This window comes from Furipterus horrens, unplaced genomic scaffold (genome assembly GCF_987537825.1).
Source record: "Furipterus horrens unplaced genomic scaffold, mFurHor1.1.pri manual_scaffold_7, whole genome shotgun sequence".
NCBI lineage: Eukaryota > Metazoa > Chordata > Mammalia > Chiroptera > Furipteridae > Furipterus > Furipterus horrens.
Window position 1 is genome coordinate 35,920,642 of NW_028327177.1, and position 22,420 is coordinate 35,943,061.

Below are 22,420 nucleotides of genomic sequence, written 5' to 3' on the forward strand. Positions count from 1 at the left end.
GTTTGCCTTCCTATAAAGTGAATGTACGCCAATGGTTTGGCATCATGTTGAGGGAGTTTCATATGCAAGTCATAGACTTTGGGGCCACAGGGCTATTGTGGTGGCATCTTCCTCTGGCTGCCAACTTTCAATATAAACATTTTGCTTCAGTAAGTTGAGAGAAATATAACAAGGACCCTGGACCAGGGAAGGTGTACCTGTTGGTAGAAAGTGTAGGAAATAACTTCAGCTTCTTATAACCTTAAGACAGATTGCAAGGGCTTTTAGATCACTCAAGCAGCAGATTGTTGAGCTATTCGCTGTTTTTTAATACTAAAATGTATAAATGACATGACATTATTTTGATGACCAATAAAAATATTCATGCTAAAAGAAAATCTGAGAGAATATTAGTTTCTTTTAACTAGAGATGTAAGATTAATAGATAAAAGGGTCATATATTTGATTGTAGTAAATGTATTCATGTGAATACATTGTTACTTACACTCAGATATAATCCTATACCTGATAATATAAAAATCTTCCTTTTTAAAGTAAAGTTATATATTCCAAGATTCATGTATCTCAGGTTAATTTTCACTTTATTTCTAGTTGTACTAGTTTCTCTATTTTAATGAAGTACTTTCCATTTTTTTCCCACTGAAAACTGAAGGTATTTATTACCTTCAAGGCCACCTTTAAAAATATTAACACTGGATCTACCATCTAATAATATGTTAATAAACTCCAATTTTCAGATGAGTGAGAAAATAAGGATGTCATATTAAATTGAGATTTTAGGCAGAACACCCAAAGATGGCAGTGTAGGCAGACATGGCTCACCTTTTCACACAACCACATCAAAGTTACAGCAAAAAATATAGAACAACCATCACTCAGAATCAATAGAAATCAAGTGGAATGGAAGTCTGACAACTATGAAATTGAGTTGAATGGAAATCTGACAACTATGGAATTAAAGAAACCACATCCATCCAAACTGGTAGGAGGGGTGCAGACACGGAATGGGCTGATCCCACACCCATGTGTGGTAGATAAATATTTGGGAGGAATACCTCAGGAGCGAGGAGTCCCAGCCCCACACCAGGTCACTCAGCCCAGGGTTCCTGTGGCAGGAATAAATTGTCATAACTTCTGGCTGCGAAAACCAGTGGGGATTGAGTCAGTGGAAGAAACTGCTGGAACCCCAAGCAGTTCCTCTTAAAGAAACCCACACATGGACACACCTACTCAGACTCACTCCCTCTGAGCTCCAGTGATGGGGTAGTAGCTTGAAAGGCACCAGTGGCATACAGGGAGAAAGTGAAGTGTCTGGCATCAAGGTGAGCAGAAACCATTGTCTCTTTTCTAAACCCTCCACCCACAGAGCTGGCAAGCTGTTGCTATATCTGGGACTCTATCAACCTGGCTAACACTGTTTGACCTGCCTTGGAGATCCCCAGAGACTGCCACATCCAACTTACAAGCCCGCCCAAGCTGCTTTTCCATATAAATGGCTGGTCTTGGCTCGTGCTTCACAACTTCCTAAATCCCATCAAATGAGCAACAGCTCAATGAGTCCCAGAACCAACACTAGCAGCAGCCAGCTTAGATTCAACAACTTGGCTTTGCCTGGGAATCTCCAAGCCCAGTACAAGTAGCAGCCATCTCAGATTGTTTTATAGCTCAGGCAGGGTGGCCCCAAGCAAAACACAGGTGGGAGCTGACCTTGGCCTGCGCCACCTGGGAAACCCCAGGGCCGTCACCCAGTGGACAGCTACAGACCACATCAGAGCACCACCACCCTGCCCCTGAACAGCTGGTCCTCCACAGAGGGCTGAGATTGGTGGTCATTAGTCACAGCTAGTCCTTGCAGCTGACTGGCTTGGGTAAATCCCTCCAATTGACCTGCCATCAGCAACCAAGGCACAACTATAAGAGGAGGGTGTACTCAGCCCACAGGAAGGACTCACCTCAAGTACCCAGCTTGGCTGATAGGGGAGGCTGTGCCACTGGACTTTACAGGACCTTGGTAGGCCACACTACCAAGACACAGAGTCAAAGCAGCTATACCTAACATAGAAACAAACACAGGGAGGCCGCCAAAATGAGGAGACAAAGAAATATGGCCCAAATGAAAAAACAGATCAAAACTCCAGAAAAAAACTAAGTTAAATAGAGATAGCCAACCTATCAGATGCAGAGTTCAAAACACTGGTAATCACAAAGGGGTGCCTATAAGACTATCAGCTGATTTCTCAAAAGAAACTTTGCAGACAAAAAGGGACTGGCAAGAAGTATTCAATGTGATGAGAAGCAAGGACCTACAACCAAGATTACTCTATCCAGCAAAGCTATCATTTAGAATGGAAAGGCAGATGAAGTGCTTCCCAGGTAAGGTAAAGCTAAAAGAGCTCATTATCACTAAGCCATTATTATATGAAATGTAAAAGGGACTTATTAAAGGAAAAGAAGATCAAAGCTATGAACACTAAAATGACAACAGACTCACAACTACCAACAACTGAATCTAAAAAACAAAAACAAAATCCAACTAAGCAAACTAGAATATGAACAGAATCATAGGTTTGGGGGTCATTTGGAGGGTTATCAGCTGGGAGGGGGAATGGGGAGAAATACGGAAATGGTGCAGAGATTAAGAAGCATAATTGGTTGGTATGAATAATATAGGAAAGGGTAAAGCCAAAGAACTTATGTGCACGACCCATGGACATAAATTAAGGGGGGTGAAATTGCTGGAGAGAAGGAGGGTACTGGGAAGAGGGGAGCAAAGGGGAAAAAATTGGAACTACTGTAACAACATAATCAGTAAAATATACTTTAAAAAAACCACTGGTGATCAGGATGTTCAGAGAACTCGTTAAGTATGGCAAATGCATAAGGGAAGAAATGAAGGCTATAGTAAATGAAATAAAGAAAAATCCACAGGGAACCAACAGTGAAGGGAAGAAAGCCAAGATTCAAATTAACAATTTGAAATGTAGGGAAGAAATAATCTTTCAGCCAGAACAGAATGAAGAAACAAAAATTAAAAAAAAAAAAAAAATGAGGAGAGTATAAGTAGACTCTGGGACATCTCCAAATGTGCCAACATCCAAAATATAGGGGCGCCAGCAGGAGAAGAGGAAGAGGAAGAATTTGAAAACTTACTTGAAAAAATAATGAAAGAAAACTTCCCTAATTTGGTAAAGGAAATAGACATACAAGTCCAAGAAGCACAAAAAGTCTGAAACTAGTTGAACCCAAAGAGGACCACACCAAGACACATCATAATTAAAATGCCAAAGGTTAAAGATAAAGAGAGACTCTTAAGTGCAGCAAGAGAAAAGAAGAGAGTCACCTATAAAGGAGTTCCCATGAGACTATTAGCTGATCTCTCAAAAGAAATCTTACAGACAAGAAGGGACTGGCAAGAAGTATTCAAAGTGATAAGAAGCAAGTACCTACAACCAAAATTACTCTATCCAGCAAAGCTATCATTTATAATGGAAATCAGCAAACCATGGCCCAAGAGGCCTTTAGCGTATTGCCCATGAAGCAGTTCGTACATTTTCAAATGAATGGACAAAATCAAAAGAAGAGTAATATTTTGTGAGATATGAACATCACATGGAGTTCAAATTTCTGCATCTCTAAATAAAGTTTTATGGGACCATAGGCATGCCCATTTGTTCCCTATTTCTGGTGGCTGCCCTCCCACTACAAAGGCAGAGTTGAGTAGTTGGGCTAGATTATTCATTCTTCCGCCCTTTATGGGAAAAGTTTGCTGACCCCTGCTCTAGGCATTAAAATAATCCTTCATTTAATTATTCTTTGCAAAACAAAGAGGGTCTAGAGACCCTCATCCAAAAATAAGACGTGAATCTCAGGAGAGACCACTGCACTGCTGAGAAAACATTGGAATTGGGACTCACACTGAGGGAAGTGCAGAGGTGTCTTTGTGCTCCCCCTGCTGCTACTGTGGGACCAGAGTGTATGGGACAGGGCTGCCCGGGACAGATCTGGGGGTGATAATACGCAACTTAAATCTTGGTACCACACATCGTTGGCCAGTTACCCAGTTCCTCTGAGCCTCAGCTTATTATGATATAAAGTGCAATAGAGTCATCACTCCACTGGGTTGATGACATGTGGTTACCTTTAGTTTCTTTTCCCCTCTTTGGCAGTGAAATTGCAAGAAAGAATGAATTACAGTTTACATCACCAAGAGACCATTTAACACACTGCAGCAATAAGAGAAAAAAAATGTTTCGTCTTATAATGTTGGTACTTAAGAGGACTCAGAAACTATTAAGAAATCTGAGTCTTTACATAGCGCCAAAGAGAAGAAAGGAAGGCAGTGTGGTGCTGAAAACACACTGCTCTGTAACCTGACTATCCCAAATTAGGAGACAGTTAGTACATCATAGTGCAGCCATACGATGAATATTTTATAGCTATGAAAAGAAAAGTAACAGCTTTTTCATGACATATATAAAATGTGAAACATATAATATTTAGTGGGGAAAAATGAATGTAAAATTTTATATACAAGCTCAACTGTACTTAAAAGAAAAAACACAAAAAGAATGATAAGGAATAAAAAGTACATGAACTTTTTGAAAAAAGTTTTATTGAAATGTAATGCACATACAAGGACATGAACTTTTAAAACACAACAGGAGACTTCAAAAAGATCTGGACTGGCAGTGGGTGCTGCAGGACACCCCCACATTAAGTCTGGAAGTGCACATATTTATTCTTTTAGAGAAAGCTTGCGAGAAGCACTAATTTAGTTCAAGTTTTTAACTCCCTTCTTTGGCTGGTAAGGAAATTGAGACCTGCCTATGAAAGTGCAGTTTATAACAGTAGTCCCTGTTACCTTCAGGGGATCCATCCCAAGACCCCTAGTGGATGCCTGAAACCACAGAGAGTATTGAATCTTATATAAACTATGTTTTTCACTATACATACATACTATGTATGATAAAGTTTAATTTATGAATTAGGTACAGTAAGAGATTAGTAACAATAACTCATAATAAAATAGAACAATTATAGCAATATATTGTATAAAAGTTATGTAAATGTGGTCTTTTCTTTCAAAATATCTTATTGTAACATACATATAGCATATATATGCAGGACAAGTGGATGATTCACGTCCTGTGCCAGATGGAGCTGGACACGGAAGGAGATTTCATCACTCTACTCAGAAGAGCCAGCAATTTAAAACTTCTGAATTGTTTATTTCTGGATTTTTTTTTCTGTAATTTTTTTGGACCACATTTAACCGCGGGTAAATGAAACCAGAAAAAGTGAAGCTGTGGATAGGGGAACTACTGTAGTAGCCAAGTAGGAGCTAGGTCAGACTTCAAGTTCAATACACTTAAACATGCCAATTATTTAACATCTCTTTCTTGTTCTCATCCATATTCAGATATAGTTTTTATGTAGTTATTATTATAGTAGAGACACAAATTTGGGGACTACTAATTTTTAAAAACACTTTCTTGTCTCAAGTTCTGCTATGCTAACTTTTGCTCTTTTTATGCTTTTCTCTTAGTCTGTATGCCCAATACATTTGCTGTATTTGTGAGCCTGTGGAGTATTTTTTCTAAAAAGTTCAAGAAATTCAAAGGGCCCTTTTATTAGCGTTTGTTGGAATCTCTGACCTCATTTTGAAATTTGAATTTTAAATTCTTTTCGAACTTTGCCTCTTTAGAAAGTACTTATAATTTGCCCTCTTAATATTTCAAGACAACAGATGCTTTTAAAAATACTTCCCTCTTTAGCCACCCCAGCCTCCTGAAAGAAGAGCTGGGCTCCTCTCATATACCCAACACCTCTTCCCCTAACAAAGAATTCTCTGCCAGATCATGAAGGGTCTAATTTTTCTTTTTTCCTTGCTCCTTAGAACTTGCCACCAGCTACTTCATTCTTAGCACAGCAGCTCTCAACCTTAGCTGATCTTCAGAATCACCTGGGGGCCTCCTAATTTACTTTCATTGAGATGGGGACATGATTCTCATCTTCAACAAAGAATGACAGCTTCTGCCTTGGATGAATAGGTTAAAACAAATGTATTTTTCTAAGGATATTTTTGTTGTAAAATAGACCCAGTTGGGAAATTAAAAGGTTTGACCTTTGCAAAAGACATTTCATTTGCTGTCACTTGGAGCTGGCAGGGAAAGTGGTTTTTTTGACAAGCCCACTGAAATTATACAACTGTCTTCATTCATTCATTCATTTATTATTCATTCATTAAAAACCTACATTGTGCCAGACATTAGAGATTTACATATACTCCCTGCTTTCAAGGGGCTTACAATCTAGTAGGAGGAAGTACTTAAGTGAATATGGTAAAATGTCACATGTACTATGAGAGAGCCACATGCGGGCTTCCTCTGAATAAGGAGTATGTTAAAATCCAATTTCAAGTATATTAATAGAATATATTTTATTTTGTTATATCTATATCAAGTTTAAGAATATAATAATTCATGTTTAATTGGAAGTTATAAGAAAGTGAGATATAGATGAACACTACAGTTACAACAATAACAAATGGGCAGTTGTTTGAAAATGAGGTCAAATATGAAGATACCTTGAAATGACAAATAAAAGTAGATTAAATATTAGTGTAAAACAGAGAAAAAAAATCATTTTGGTAGATGATGCTTAAATCATTCAAGAAAGGACCAATAAGACAGAAAGAACCAATAAAATAGAAATAATTTATAGAGAAAGGAAAAAGAACAAGAAAGAACAAGAAAGAAAAAATAAAAGAATGTTTCATGAAGAAAACATACCATTCAAATGTAGTTAAGAATATCACCGGGAGAAAAAGTGGGACAACTGTAATAGAAAAACAATAACTAACTAACTAACTAACTAAATAAATAATATCACAAGTTAATGATATACTAAAGGGAAGGAAAATATGTCAAACTAAAAAAAATGTGTAATAATAGCACAGTACTTAACAATGGAAGTTATTACAAAAATGCATTTACCATTTATTAAAAATATACTATATAAAGTGTATCATTTTAGTTAATTTAAAAAACATTATTTTAAGAATAATCAGACTACAAATAAAAACTTCATAAAGAATTGCAAGAATGTCCTTATTTAAAATTTTAAGATATGAAAAATCTAGTAAAAATTTTTTTAAAAAGCCAAGACTGAAATCAAGTAAAATTATAGCAAACCAAATACACTAGGAGAATTGGCTCAGTAAGAAATCTAGGTATCTTGTTCTTTATAAGATTCTACAAAATTCTACTATACTATACAATTAAGAAATCTTGAACTTATTTCCATAGGGATCTAAAACTTCTCAGCTTGGCACTGATAGCCCGTTATACACACTGATGAAAAGCAGACTGAATATAGCATTTACTTTAGTATATCAACGTAGATATACCACATTGCTGATAGTATGTTTATAACCAATAGTAACTTATGAATAGTACTTTTTTTGCATTTAGAACAAGTTTACTTAATTAGTATATTGCTAAGAGAGTACTAGATTTTTGGTCATAAAAAGTTGATTTAAGTTGTTATAACTATTTTTCAGTGCTTTGTATATTCCTTCACAAAATGTTGCAGAGAATACTGCTTCTTAGCACAGTAGTCTATGTAACCACAGCATGCAGGAGAGGTACATCCATTTCCAGGCAGAACGAAATGGAAGTGGTCCAATGTAATCAACCTGCCAACAGGTAGCTGACTGATCACCCTGAGAGATGGTGCCATATTGTTCTCTGCTGCTGGCAGTTGGGCACTTGCAATGGCCATAGCCAGGTTGACCTTGATGATGGAAGTCTATGTTGCCACTGTGACCACATCATTCGTGAGCCTATTGGGCAATGACAAATCACTGGGGAAAGAGGTGGATTGGTAGCCACAAAACATTGCTTCTGATCAAGGAACTCACTTGGTGGCAAATGAAGTGGGGCAATGGGTCCATGCTCATAGAATTCACTGGTTTTATCATGCTCTCCATCCTCCTGAAGCAGCTGGCCTGGTAGAATAGTGGAATGGCCTTTGGAAAACTCAGTTATAGAACCAAGTAGGTGGCAAAATTCTGCAGGGCTGGGGCAAGGTTCTTTAGGGAGCTGTATATGCTCAAAATTGGCATCCAATATACTGTGCTATTTCTCCCATAGCTAGGATGCATTGATCCAAGAATCAAGGGGTGGAGATGGGAATGGAGCCACTCACTACTATCCCCAGTGATTCACTAGCAAAATTTTTTTTTCCTATCCCTGTAACATTATGCTTTGTTGGTCTAGATATCTTCTCATGCCTCTTAACAGGCAAAGAAGGGAGTACTGGCTGGAGTGATTGATCTTGATTACAAGCTACACAATGGAAGATTATGTCTGGATTTCAGGAAATTCCTTAGAACTTCTTTTATTCTATACCCTGGATTAAAGTCAATGGAAAACTACAACAATCTAATTCAGGCAGGTCTATTAATGGTCCAGATACTTCATAAATGAACATTTGGATTACTCTGTTGGGCAAAGAATCACAACCAGTCAAGGCGCCTGCTGAGGGGAATGAATAGTGGAAGAAGACCAGCTATGGGGCATGTGACATTGTTAATGTGTGGCAGATGGAGTCAATTCAAGTGGGTTCTGGGTCAGGCTATGGAGCAGGTAAATGAGCTAAAAGAAAAGGGCAATAAGGCTCTGAGTGGCAAAACATTGACAATGCGTTACAATGCTCCTTTGAAGCAATTAAGTTAGATCCCTGGAATGTTCTCTACAGCAGTCACTCAGAAGGCCTATGAGAGTGGCTGCAAAACTGCTGACTTATAGCCTGACTGGGACAAGAGCTATTCATGAAAAACAGTGGCAATTGAGTTCTTAAACTGATTTAAAGAAGCCAGGTGAATCTATGAGGAAGGTTTAAAACATGAAGCAAATAATCCTCAGATCAAAGAGTGTTTACAGAATATGGAGACCTGGTTGGCAGAGAAGAAATTCATGAACACTTTCAAAGTGCTCGATTGGTACCAGAAGTTGGAGAGTGATCACAACACAAGGGCACTGGTCAGTGATCCTTCCTACCCTGCACTGATAGAGCAACTAGGAAGCAAGCTGTCCAACGTGGGCATGAAACTGCAAGATCCCCAGATCATGACTGCTCTCAGTGTCCTGGGATTTTATCTGGGCAGTAGGGATGAGGAATAGGAAGTTGCAATACCTCCCCAAAACAGGATTAAGCCAGAACCAATGGAAGAGGATCTTACAGAGAATAAGAAACAGGCACTGAAAGAAAAAGATTTGGGGCATGATGCCTACAAGTAGGAAGACTTCGATGCAGCCTTGAAGCACTATGACAGCGCCAAGGACCTGACACCACCAGCATGACTTACGCTGCTGATCAAGCAGCTGTGTACTTCAGAAAGGGCCAGCACGGTAAATACTGAGAGCTCTGTGAGAAGGCCATTGAAGTGGGTCAAGAAAACTGGGAAGATTGTTGACCGACTGACAGAGCTTACACACAAACTTGCAATTCCTCCTTCAAAGAAGACAAATACAAGGATGCCATCCATTTTTACAACAGGTCTCTGGCAGAGCATGGAACACCAAATGTGCTCAAGAAATGCCAACAGGCAGAGAAAATATTGAAGGAGCAAGAGTGGCTGGCTTACATAAACCCAGACATGACTTTGGAGGAGAACAAAGGCAGTGGATGTTTCCAGAAAGGGGACTATCCCCAAGCCATAAAGCATTACACAGAAGCTATCAAACAAAACCCAAGAGATGCCAACTTGTACAACAATCGAGCTGCCTGCTACACCAAACTGCTGGAGTTTCAGCTGGCTCTCAAGGACTGTGAAGAACATATCCTGCTAGAGCCAACCTTCATCGAGGGTTATACACAGAAAGCAGCTGCTCTAGAAGCAGATGAACGACTACACTGAAGTTATGGATGTCTACCAGAAGGCACTAGAGCTGGATTCCAACTATAAGGAGGAAGCAGATGGTTACCAATGCTGTATGATGGCCTGTACAACCAATATGACATCCTGAAGATATGAAGTGATGGGACATGGCTGACCCTGAGGTGCAGCAGATGATGAGCAACCCAGCCACGAGGCTCATCCTGGAACAGATACAGAAGGGTCCTCAGGCACTCAGCAAACAGTTAAAGAATCCTATAATAGCACAGAAGATTCAGAAGCTGATGGATGTGGGTCTGATCGTAATTCGATGGTGATGACTTGCTCATCATCCCCCTTCCTTTTGCCCTTGTGTGGAAAGAAGAGCTGGGATTGTGGCCAGCAGTATGGAGCAGAAAGGAGAGAAGGGGGAAAAGCAAGCAACTTATATTTATACAGACCTGTGTGGAAGATACAGAGACTTGTGCCTGCATTACTCTACAGCTGCTGCCTATGGGACCTCTGAGCATATTTATGGTCTCTTCCACTATCCTCGAGTTCTGTGTCTCTGTCCCCCATCCTCTGACCCCAGTCACTGTCTCAGCTGCTCTCCTATAGTTGGTTATTTTTTACTTGGGGCAGTGGGCATGTATGGGGAGAGAAGGGTGTTCTTCCCAACTTCAGGTCCAAATTGTCTTCACATTATTAACTCCACATTCCCTTCTTCAATAAAACAAACCAGCTATGACTATGTGACCAATTACAGAGATGAGAACTATAATTTTTTCTTGTTTTTTTATAAATATGCTTGTGTGTATATATATGCATGTTTTTATCTATCTATCTATCTAATATTATCTATTCTATCTTTGTTTTCTTCCCCCTTTACCCCTTATCATATAACATAAGAGGTAGCAACTTTACATCATAGTATGTATTGTTAACTTTAAACATGGTATTTAAGTTACAGGATATCAGCAAGAGTGAACATCACCCAAGGATTTTGCATACTCTTTAGGGAGAGAGTTGGTATGCTTTCAGTTGTATGCAGGATAGTTGTATCATGTTAGGTGGAAGTATGACTTTTTTTTTAAATTTGGAAATTAAAGATGGTTTAAGGAGATGCATATGAATGTCAAGTTGATAAGCAGTGGACTGTGATGGTTAATTTTATGTGTCAACTTGTCTAGGCTATGGTGCCCAGTTGTTTGGTCAAACACCAGTCTAGATGTTGGTGTGAAAGTATCTTTTAGATGTGATTAATATTTGAATCAGTAGATTCTGAGTAAAGCAGATTACCCTCCATAATGTGGATAGCCCACATCTAATCAGCAGACGGCACAAAGAGAAAAGACTGAATTTCTCCAAGGAAGAAATTCTGTCTTCAGGCTACCTTCAGACTCAACATTGCAACATCAACTCCTGCTGGAGATCCCACCTGCTGGTTCACCATGCAAATTTTGGATTAGCCAGCTCCCATAATTGCATACGTAATTCCTTAAAATAAATCTCTCTCACTTTCTGTGTTTTGTGTATGTGTGTGTGTGTGTGTGTGTGTGCCTGTGAGTGAGCGTGTATCCTATTGGGGAATTGCAATCATAGGTAATATCATAAAAAAGAAATATATTACAAATATCTATGAAGATGGGATTTAAAATGCAACCCAATTACTGTAGAGTAAAACCTCTGTTACATTTGGTAAAATTTTGTCCTTTGCTATAATGCCACCTTAAACTGATACTGAGTCCTTGGAGTTAAGATGATAAATCAAAATAACTTATGAATAGAATAAACTTCATTATCAAAGTAATAACTTGTAAAAAGGCATGGAGATAGCTGTGGGATGGCACTTGTTGCCAAACAAGTTCTCTGTAAAGTAAGGGTCCTGTGGATTGAAGAGGTGCTAGCCTTCTGGTTGTGATCACCCAACACTCCTACCCAGTACTACTTCATTATAATCAAGAAATATTTTAACCTTGACTGCTGGAACAAATTCCCCTAATTTATGTGCTGCAACCCCTTTGTTCACTGATTTCACTGAATTTTATAAAACATAAATATTTACCATATTCTATGGTCTTGCTAGCCACATTCAATCATTCATTCAACAAATATTTATTAAGTGCCTAGAATGAGCCATATCCTCTGTAAATTCCATTAAGACAGGGTGTTGCCTGTTTTGTTCAGTACTGGGTCTCCAGTGCTGAGAATAATGCCTTGTACAGAATAGGAACTCAGTAAATTTATGCTGAATTAATGAGTGGAAAGAAGCATATTCAATATCACTAGTAATAATTTGTGCATTATCTGTGTCCAAAGATTACTAATATATGCTTCTTAGCTGTGAATATAACAAGTCCTTTAATAACTGTTAGCTATGGAAAAAAAAAAGGCTTTTAAAAATGATGTTTTTGTGAAAGGCTTTGAAGTCTTATATGAAAAATACAGGCAATTGCCATGGATTTATTTTAAAATTTACTTTTTCATTGCTTCGTTATGAGGCAGAACATTTTTTTTAAGTGGAAACAAGGTTTTGCAAGGGGTTTAGATTCTTCAAACTGCCCTCTTAAAACCTGTGACATCCAAAATAGCACTGTAATAGTAATAGAACATCACCATCATGTGTATGTTTCTGTGGAAAACTAGAACTTGACCTGCTGCACTCAGGGACGGATTGTTAGAACGGTGGGTCTTGAGATAATGTGGGTACACGGAGAAGGGTGCTCGAACTCAACCAGGCTTGGTATTGTATCTATCTGAGGGATGGCAGCAGAGGTTCCAAATGAGGAAAAGAGTACACACTTGAAAGGGGTAGGACTCAAATAAGAGGAAGTGGTGATATTATAAATGATACCACTATGAAGAAAGGGAAAGAAATGGATGTGTAGCCTGTACTGTGAAGGAGTAAGGGGAACCAGGAGTGGAAACAATTCTAGGTAGAGGCAGAAGAGAGAAGGGAGTTCCAGTCAAGTCAGAACCTTACTAATCTTAGGTGGTTGGTTGGCCAAGTGTGAATCAGGGACTGAGTACATTAGAAAGTACCCAAAAGGAAATCATTTTAAAACTGTGTCTAAAAGTAAAACAGGATCTAATGATGAGCTTTTGTTGTTCTGTAACAAAAGAATGTGCTTAAGGAAAGTATTTGCCAGAGAAAGAATTTTTTGAAACTGTTTTTATTAAATACTGACTACATGAAACAATATGACTAACATGTGTGACTGATATAAAGGATAATAAATATCCATATGCCTACCGCTCAGTTTAAGAAATTGGGCATTAATCATTTAAAAGAGTTTGAATGAGACAAGAGAACAGCTGCAATCTTTCAGGTAGTTGTGTCTCTGGAACTTCATAATCATCTTGGGGAAAAACTAAAAACAAAACAAAACAAAAAAGCAACCTAGTCAGGAGCCTAGGCATTTAATTAAGGATGTCAAAAACTGACATGCATACAAAATAGACTTATTAAAATATAATATTGATTGACCCTGTAAACATTTTGAATAAAAACAGAGTTTTATATCTTAAAACCCAAGAAATGTTGCTGGAATGAGTGCTCTCTGGTGACTAGGGCCATTTGTCAAGTGGTCCATGTTCACAAAGACTGTTTGAAAAGAAGCAAGATGATTCTTCTATTAAGAAAAAAGGTCCTTTATTCAGATGACCTCTTTTTCACAATGACATTTTTCTATCCTAGCTTTAACTGAACACTAACGTCCTCCTCCAAACCTAGGATTTTATAAAAAATTTACCTTTTGACAAAAGGAGTCTTTTTTTCCCTCCCAGTGTGCTTTGGCTCTCTGCTACATTATTTCTGAAATACAGAGTATCTTAAAAATGAAGGACTCAGGTAGGAAACTGAGTCCTAGATGCATTTAACAACATGTCCAGAATATTCCCATGAAAAAGTTCCAGAGACAGATAGTGGTGACAGCTGCACAGCAATATGAACGAATTTAATGCCACTGAACTGCACACTTAAAAAGGGTTAACATGGTAATTTTATGTTATGCGTATTTCACCGCAATAAAAAGACATAACCAACCAACCAACCAAAACCATGTCCAAGTCACATTGACCATGGGTTCAAATCCTGGCCTAGAACTGACTTCTTTCTTCTAAGAACCCCCTCAGCCGACCTGCCGTGAACTTTTATGGTAAACAGGATGAGGTCGACACCTGGTATATCCACATACAAATTCTTACTTACTATGTGCACAAGTGAGATGTGATCCTCATGTTGCACTTAATTTGTTAGATTCTATTTTTAATAGACATCTAGATTTTTATTTTGGAGTTATTGAGATCAACATAAGAGAAAGGAGAATTGTAGGAAAAAATGTCAATATTTCTTATATTGATTATATTTGTAAATACATACATATGCATATTGTTTTATTATTATTTGTACTTGTACTAAAAACAAATAAATTATATCAACATCTGTATCTATTAATACTTATGCCATGTAAAGTAATATTTTAGGAAGCCACTGTGCTAAAATCTGTGCAGGATACTAAGAAATATGATCCCTGCAGTCTAGTTAGGGAGACATCAGTAAATGCACACAACAGTAACTTTTATTTTTTGAGGGAGAGCTCGAACACAGTCCCTTGCTACCACAAATTATGCTGTCGAGTTTTCCACATTTGGGGAAATTGTAGGGGTCAGCACATCCGGAGTGCAATGGGTAAGTCTTGCCCTGGGAAAACCACCTTCATGCTCATGGTATCTCCCCTGCCAGGTAAGTTTACAACAGTAACTTTTAAGAATTGAAGCATAATATACACAAGCACACAAGTCAAGTGTATACCTTGAATGAGTTGTCCACAAAATGTTTTATGAAATGAACATATCCATGTAACCTCCATTCAGATTGGAAATAGAATTCTCAACATTCCCAAATCTTTCTCACGTGCCCTCTCAGGCACTAACTACTCCCCCAAAGTTAACAACTGTCTGGTATCTCTCACCATAGATTGGTTTTGCCTGTCTTTGACCTTTATGTAAATAACATCATATGGTAGTATTCTTTCATCTGGTTCCTTTAGCTCAAGATTACTTTTACATAATTCATTCACGCTATTGCTTGGAGCTATAGATTTTTTCATTTTCATTTCAATATAGTATTCCTTTGAGCAAAAACACTATAATTTATTCATTCTTCTGTGAAGGAACTCTATTGGATACATACTTATGAGTGAGATTATTGGGTCATAAAGCAGATATGCTCAGCTTTAATGGATATTGCCAACCAGCCTTTCAATTTACACTTCAAGTTGTCATTTTCTAATTATTTCTAATATATAAAAACACAATTGAATTTTGTATATTGACCTTTCAGTCTAGAGATCTTAAATTTAATTCTAACAGTTAGTGGATTCTTGGGATTTTCTACATAAATGTTCATGTAATCTGCAAATAATGACAGCTTTATTTCTTCCTTAGCAATACTTATACCATTTTTTTCTTTATTACATTGCATCAGCTAGAACCTCCTGTACAATGTTGAATACAAATGGTAGTAGTGGACATGCTATTCCCAATTTTTCTTTCTCAATCTCAGGGAGAAGCTGTAAATGTTTCACCACGGAGTATGACGTTTCTTACAGGCTTTTTCTATATTCCCATCATCACATTAGGGAATTTCTATTCCATTTTTTAAAATGCCGAAATTACTTCCTTCAGGTATAATTTATAGATAGCAAACATAAACAATCCTAAGTGCATAACTCAATAAGTTTCGATGGAGCACTGTCAAAATGTAACCATCACCCAGATCAATATTCTCTTAGGTAAATACTTGGAGTAGAGCTGTTGGGTCATGGTAAATTTATGCTTAACTTTATGAGGAAAAGCCACACTACTTTCAAAGTGGTTGCATTGTCCTGCCAGCAATGAATAACAGTTCCAATTATTGCACATTCTCACCAATATTAGGTATCGTCAGCCTTTATCATTTTAGTCATTCTAGAGGGTAAGTGGTATCTCATAATTTTAATTTGCGTTAGTTCCCTAATGGCTAATGACTTTGAACATCTCTTCATATGTTTATTGACTATTCATAAACTTTTGTAAAGTATCTTTACAAGTCTGTTGTCCATTTTGTTATGGGGTTGTCTTTTTATTATTATAATAATTTGGAGGTGTTCATTACTTTTTCTGGATAAAGGTTCTTTGCCTGATATGTATATTGCAAATATGTTCCACTAATCTGTGGACTGCCTTTTCACTTTCTTAGTGGCATTTTTGATAAGAGGTTTATAATTTTAATGAAATCCAATTTATCATTCAGCTTTTCTGATGTCTTTATGTCATCTTAAAAAAATCTTTCCCGGGGTTCTGCTTTCAGGCCTGCTGCGGCGATGCAGCTTCCAGTGCGTGGGCTCCAGGCTGGGGTCCGCAGGCTTCGGTCCAGTCCCGTTCCTTTCGAAACGTTTTTAAAGGGCCCCAGTTGTCTTGCTGAAGTTAGTCTGCTGCTGAGAAACCTGCAGCGAGCTGTCCCCCTCCGGAGAGTGCCGCTCCGCCAGAGGATGGAGATGGTCAGGAGTATTTTAGGGGTCCAGAAATTCGACCTGGGGATCATCTGTGTTGACAAGAATATTCAGCACATCAACAGAATCTACAGAGATAAAAATACCCCAACCGACATGCTTTCTTTTCCATTTCATGAGAATCTGAAAGCAGGTGAAATTCCCCAGCCTGATTTTCCAGATGACTATAATCTGGGAGACATTTTCCTAGGAGTGGAGCATGTCTTCCAGCAGTGCAAGGAAAATGAAGATTACTATGACATCCTGACTGTGACTGCCACCCATGGGCTCTGTCATCTGCTGGGCTTCACATACGACACAGAGGCCACGTGGAGGAAGATGTATCAGAAGGAGAAGAAGGTTCTCGAGGAGTTGGGCTGGCGCACTGGGGTCAGGCTCCAGCCCCTGAGCAGGGGCCTCTTCTGCTGATCCCAGTCCATGATGCAGGTAGTACCTGAGAGACCCTCCAGAACACAGGGACACCATGTGGATGGATGTTGACCTCTCTCTTTGGGCCCCAAGGATCAGAGACTCTGCCAAACTGAGGGTCCTGCTGGTCAATGCCCAAGCTGGAGCTAAATTCTATAAGTGGAACTATTTCTTAAAGCGTAAGAGAAATTTCCGTTCATGTCTTTACTTAGAACACAGCAGACATGTTATTCCCAGTTTTATAAATAAACCAATTCTAAACTAAAAAAAAAAAAAAAAAAAAAAAATCTTTCCCTACCCCAAAGTTGTAAAAGTATTTATTATCCCATGTTTTCTTCTAGTAGGTTTATAGTTTTAGCTTTAACATTTAAATGTATGACCCATCTCTAATTCATTCTTGAGTGTGGTGTGAGGTGGGAGTCAATATTCATTTTCTCCATTCTGATATCTAGTTGTTCCAGCACTATTTATTGACAAGACTTTTTTTTCTAGTGAATTTCTTTGACAACTTTGTAAAAAATTAATTGACTGTCACTTTGGAGGTCTCTTTCTACTCTATTTTGTTCCATTGATCTATTTGTCTATTCTTATCCCAATATCATACTGTTTTAATTATTGTAGTTCAATAATTATTGTAGCTCAATATTCAAGTGAATATTGAAAATAGTAGTGTGAGTTATCCCAGCTGTTTTTCTTACATGTATTCCCATATAAAGTTTTGAATTAGCATATCACTTTTTAATAAGAAGGTCTGCTGGGATTTTTATTGGGATTGTGATAAATCTATAGATCAATTTGGGAAGAGCTAACATCTTAAAAAATATTCAGTCTATCCCACTCTCCTTTTAATTAGGTCTTTGTGAATTTCTATCAACAATGTTTTTAGTTTTCAATGTAGAGATCTTGAATGTCTTTCATTAAACATATTTCTAAGTATTTGATATTTTTATGCTATTGTGATATTTTTTAAAAATTTCACTTTCCAATTGTTTCTTGCTTATATATAGAAACACAGTTGATCTCTGTGTGTAAACCTTGTGTCCTATGATCTTACATTCATTTTAATAGTTTGTAGATTTTTTTTTTTTAATCCTCACCTGAGGACAGTTTTTCATTGTTTTTAGAGAGAGAGAGTGAAAGAGGAAAGGAGAGAGAGAAACTTTGATGCAAGAGAGAAGCCCATGGATTGCCTCTAGTATGTGTCTGGCCTGGGGATGGAACCCACAGCCTACTCATAGGTATGTGCCCTGACCAGGAATCAGACCCATAACCTTTTGGTTAGGAGACTACACTCCAACTGAGCCACACTGGCCAGGGAAATAGTTTGTAGGTTTTTGAATTTATATGTGCACAATCACATCATCAGTGAATGAAGATTGTTTTATTTCCTTTCTTTTTAGTTTCTTAGCTTATTAATATGAATAGAATTTGCAGAGGCTAAATAACTTGCCTAAGTTCACACAGTAAGAGATTGAAACTCATGTCAATCTAATTAAAGGACACGCTGGAATGAGTGAGTGTGTCTTAAGTGTTCAGTTGTTTTTATTGTTTAAGAAGATATGTCTAGAAAAAATATATAGGGTATATTGAAGATGGTCTTGAATATAAGATAAAGGATTTGAATTATATTTTGTAGGTAATAAAAATTGTTTTTGAGTGGGAAAGTAATAGAGTAAAAGTGGAAATAGAAATCATGTGAGTTTAGAGTATGGTTTGAAGAGAGACCCTCATTTTTATTTCCTCTTGCATGAATTAACTTCTCTGAACCTCAGTTTTCTCATATGTAAAATTGTAATAATAATACATATAATGCCTACTTTGATTAGAACTAAAAATATATGTAATGTACTTGACCTATATTAGACACATTTTGGTAGCTATAATATTAAAGGGGTTTGGAGAGAGCATACAATAAGAATAAAAGTCAAATAGCTGTTTTGTTCAGTAATCAAATTGTCAAATATTTTAACTGATTTCCCCTCCAGTAATTTTTAATGGAATAAAGTATAGGTTTTTGCTTTTGCAATTTGAGAGTACAAAATAGAGATAACTATGTATGCACAGATCTAATCAACATAATATTCTTATACATTTGTATAAAGAGCTTGACAGTTAACAAAGTATATTTATTTGCACCGTTTTATTTGAATCTTACAACAATTATACAGATGAGGAAATTTAGATATTTATCTAAGGTAACATAGTAAGTAGCAAAGTCCAGTTCATGTTTATGTTCCTATCTTTTATAGCATTTTTTTTACCATATTGTCTTACCTCTCATTATATATCATGATGCATGCTCTAAGTATTAACATAAAATTGTATTAAATCTTCAATTTTTCTGTAGTTTCTATATGAAGAAAGTGGGAAGTTTGAACTTGAATAGGGAAGATAAGGCAGAAAAAATAAAATCTCTTGTCCTATAGTATTCATATTGGTCTGGTGTTTCTTAGGTATATTGTTAACTATATAAAGTTATCGCTTTCCTTTACAACTTTACGCTACATTTATGATTCTGCTACCATTTCTTTCTGGTTTGTTACCTTGCCTCATCCATCCATGGTCTGTCAAGTTTCTGTTTCTAAATTTCAATAATTTCCTTCCCCTTTATGATTTGTACCCACACTTTTTCCTTATTGGGTTGTCTTCTGTTGGCACTATACCAGTTCCTATATCTTTACTTTCTTTTTTCTTTGACTACATCAAGTCAACGTATTTACTGCCTTTTCATCCTTTTAATTTCACATGATCACAGTGATAATTCACTAATAGTTATGGCTAGTTTTCATAAATAATTATTCTAAGGTCTCACAGAAAACTAAGTTTTTCAAAATACTGAAAACATTTTTTCATAAACATGCTTTACAAGCAAGGTGAGGTGGGGAAGGGGATTGGATTAGACATTTTTGTTTATATTCCACAGATTCAGTGAAACAACAAACATTATGTGAGACCTTGTTAGGAGATCTAGCATGTGCAAAGAAGAACAAGTCATGGTGTGGGCCCTGAGTGGTTTACAGTCTAGTGAAAGAGAAAGACAAATATATAAACACCTGCAGTACAAGACAATATTGTTATAACAATGGCATGAAATGAGGAGGGAGCCTGGAGACTGTACAAAACAACAAAAGTTACCGTTCCTCAAGGTTCGAGACAATGGAATAGCAGCTGGATAGGGAACTTATGCTATGCCAGTGGTTCTCAACCTTCCTAATGCCGCGACCCTTTAATACAGTTCCTCATGTTGTGGTGAGAAACTGTATTATTTTCGTTGCTACTTCATAGCTGTAATTTTGCTACTATTATGGATCATAATGTAAATATCTGATATGCAGGATGTTATTTTCATTGTTACAAATTGAAAATAATTAAAGCATGGTGATTAATCACAAAAACAATATGTAATTATATATGTGTTTTCTGATGGTCTTAGGCGACCCCTGTGAAAGGGTCATTTGACCCGCAAAGGGGTCGCAACCCACAGGTTGAGAACCGCTGTGCTATGCTGTCAGATGTTTTTGTTTGTTTTATTTTTTGTAGAAACAGTCATGTATCTTAACCACCTAGTTAAGTTTTATTGAGTAATATGGAAATGCAATGGGGAATCATTTATTTGCACAGATAACATAGTAGTTTCTGAAAGTGTGAAATCTATTTCAGAGGACTGATGGACTCTGGATTTCTGTCAAAAAAAGGAAGGATAGAAAAAGCAAGAAGAATCCTTATCGCAACTCAGAGTTGGGGGTGAGTCCAGGAAAGAAAATAGGGGAGTCCAGCAATGTGATGGAATTGAAGTGACTACTACCTCAGTTTAGGAATACAATGGACTAGTATTAGTGAAAGAAGATAGGCCATACAAAAACCCTGTATCCTGTTTCTTCTCCCATTTTTTCGGAGAGCTCTGTGTTTTCAGGGAACATAATTCTGTTATGCCAGGTAATTAAAATAATCTTTAAAAATTTACTCAGTTAATACATGATCAGTGACAACATTTCAAACACTATATAGTTAAGTGTACAAAATAAAACTGGAAGTGCCACTTTACATACCCACTTATACTCCCCAGTGCTAACAACTTGTAGCTCTCCAAACATTTTCTATCCATAGTTAAACACATACACATACACATACACTTTCCCCAAATAAAACTGGTGGTATTCCCACAAATTTGAGGTTGTAGACACCATTAAAAGCGTGGGCTCTTGAGCCAACCAGAGCTGGGCTCAAGTCCTCTCCTGCTTCCCCGCTGTAGAACCGTAGGCAAATTACTTTACTTCTTTATTAAGCTTCATTATTTTATATGTGTATTTGGTTAAGGATAAAAATGATAATTATTTTGTAAGGCTTGAGGATCAAAATATAGCGTATATAAATCACCTAGCACACAGTAAGTGTTCAATAAACACTATTGTTTATGGCAAGTGCCCTTTCTCATTATAGGACTGAAAATAAGGAAATTTGTTAGATAAATGTTGATCTTTTCCCCCTAAGTTCCGAAGAACTTGCTTCTCCAAAGCATGAAACTGATCCTAGCAACATTTCAATGAGGGTTCTCCTCGAGTTTCCGTGGTACTCTCCTGAGTCCCCCAGCATCACTTTCTGTTGTCTAAGAAGTGGACTTTCCAATAAAAAAACTTTTGTGATTCTTGTCGTGACTAGAATGCTCAACTAGGTTAGGTTTTACACTGTGTGCACTTCGCCTTTATCATGCAATTGCTGGGTGGCACCTCTTGAAGCTCGTCTCCCGCAGGCGCGCCCCTCTATCCTCTATTGAGATTGGGCTGCAAAAGGAGACGCCTGTCCTCGTAGGAAACTGGGGAGACTCGATGGACTTCGAGGCGCCTCGAGGGCGCTGCAGCGGATGCGGGGCGTGTGAGGTGCGCTCGAGGGGTGCAAGCTGTTGGCCGAGAGGCCGAGCCCGGCGGCTTCTCGGGTGAACCTGGCTTTGGTCTCCCCCCGACCTTGGCCTGGGGACATCTTCCTCGACGTCTGCAGCCCCAAGATCCCAGCGCCTCCACTCCACAGTCCCAGCTTGTCTCATCCGCTCGCTTTCTTTTTTGGCACTGCCCTTTGCTCTCCCATGGAGTCATTTGTTTACTCTCCCTTCACTTCCAGTTACCCCTAGGTCACCCTCTCTCCACTAGACACCCATTTTTGTCCCCTCTTCCCTCACTTTTCACCTCCCCCCGGGTCGCCGTCTTAGAGGACTCTGGCACGGAGATGCTGCGGACCCCGCGGCCAGGGTCTGCTCCCGGGAGAGCCCTCGGTGCACCCCTGCCCCTTCACCGAGGACGCGGGAGGCAAGTTACCGCCCCGTCCCTGCCCCAGTGACAAGATTTGGCGGCGGCCACGGCCAGGGAGGCGGAGGAAGGGACGGCCTAGCTGCCGAGTCCCCCTCCCCTGCTTCGGAGCTCGCGCGGTCTGTGTCTCTCTCCGCAAGTGCGGAGACGCGGAGGAGGAGGAGGAGGAGGGAGTTGGGGGAGGATCTCCATTGAAATAAACAACCAGGCAGCAGTTATTAACACGGGAACATGGCGGCCGCAGCCTCAGCCACGGCTTCGGCTGCGAAGGTCAGCGC

The 22,420-nt window shown here is 38.3% G+C and overlaps 1 non-coding gene and 2 pseudogenes across 1 annotated transcript; 2 read left to right on the plus strand and 1 right to left on the minus strand.

Annotated features, from left to right (window-relative positions):
• The first annotated feature begins 8,639 nt into the window (after nucleotides 1–8,639).
• Nucleotides 8,640–10,218, plus strand: LOC150004276 (stress-induced-phosphoprotein 1-like; annotated as a pseudogene).
• A 4,250-nt stretch (nucleotides 10,219–14,468) lies between these two features.
• On the minus strand, nucleotides 14,469–14,632 carry LOC150004277 (U1 spliceosomal RNA). Its single transcript, XR_016512541.1, has one exon. It is a non-coding gene; the product is annotated as a U1 spliceosomal RNA (small nuclear RNA).
• A 1,613-nt stretch (nucleotides 14,633–16,245) lies between these two features.
• On the plus strand, nucleotides 16,246–16,842 carry LOC150004278 (endoribonuclease YbeY pseudogene; annotated as a pseudogene).
• Nucleotides 16,843–22,420: the final 5,578 nt, after the last annotated feature.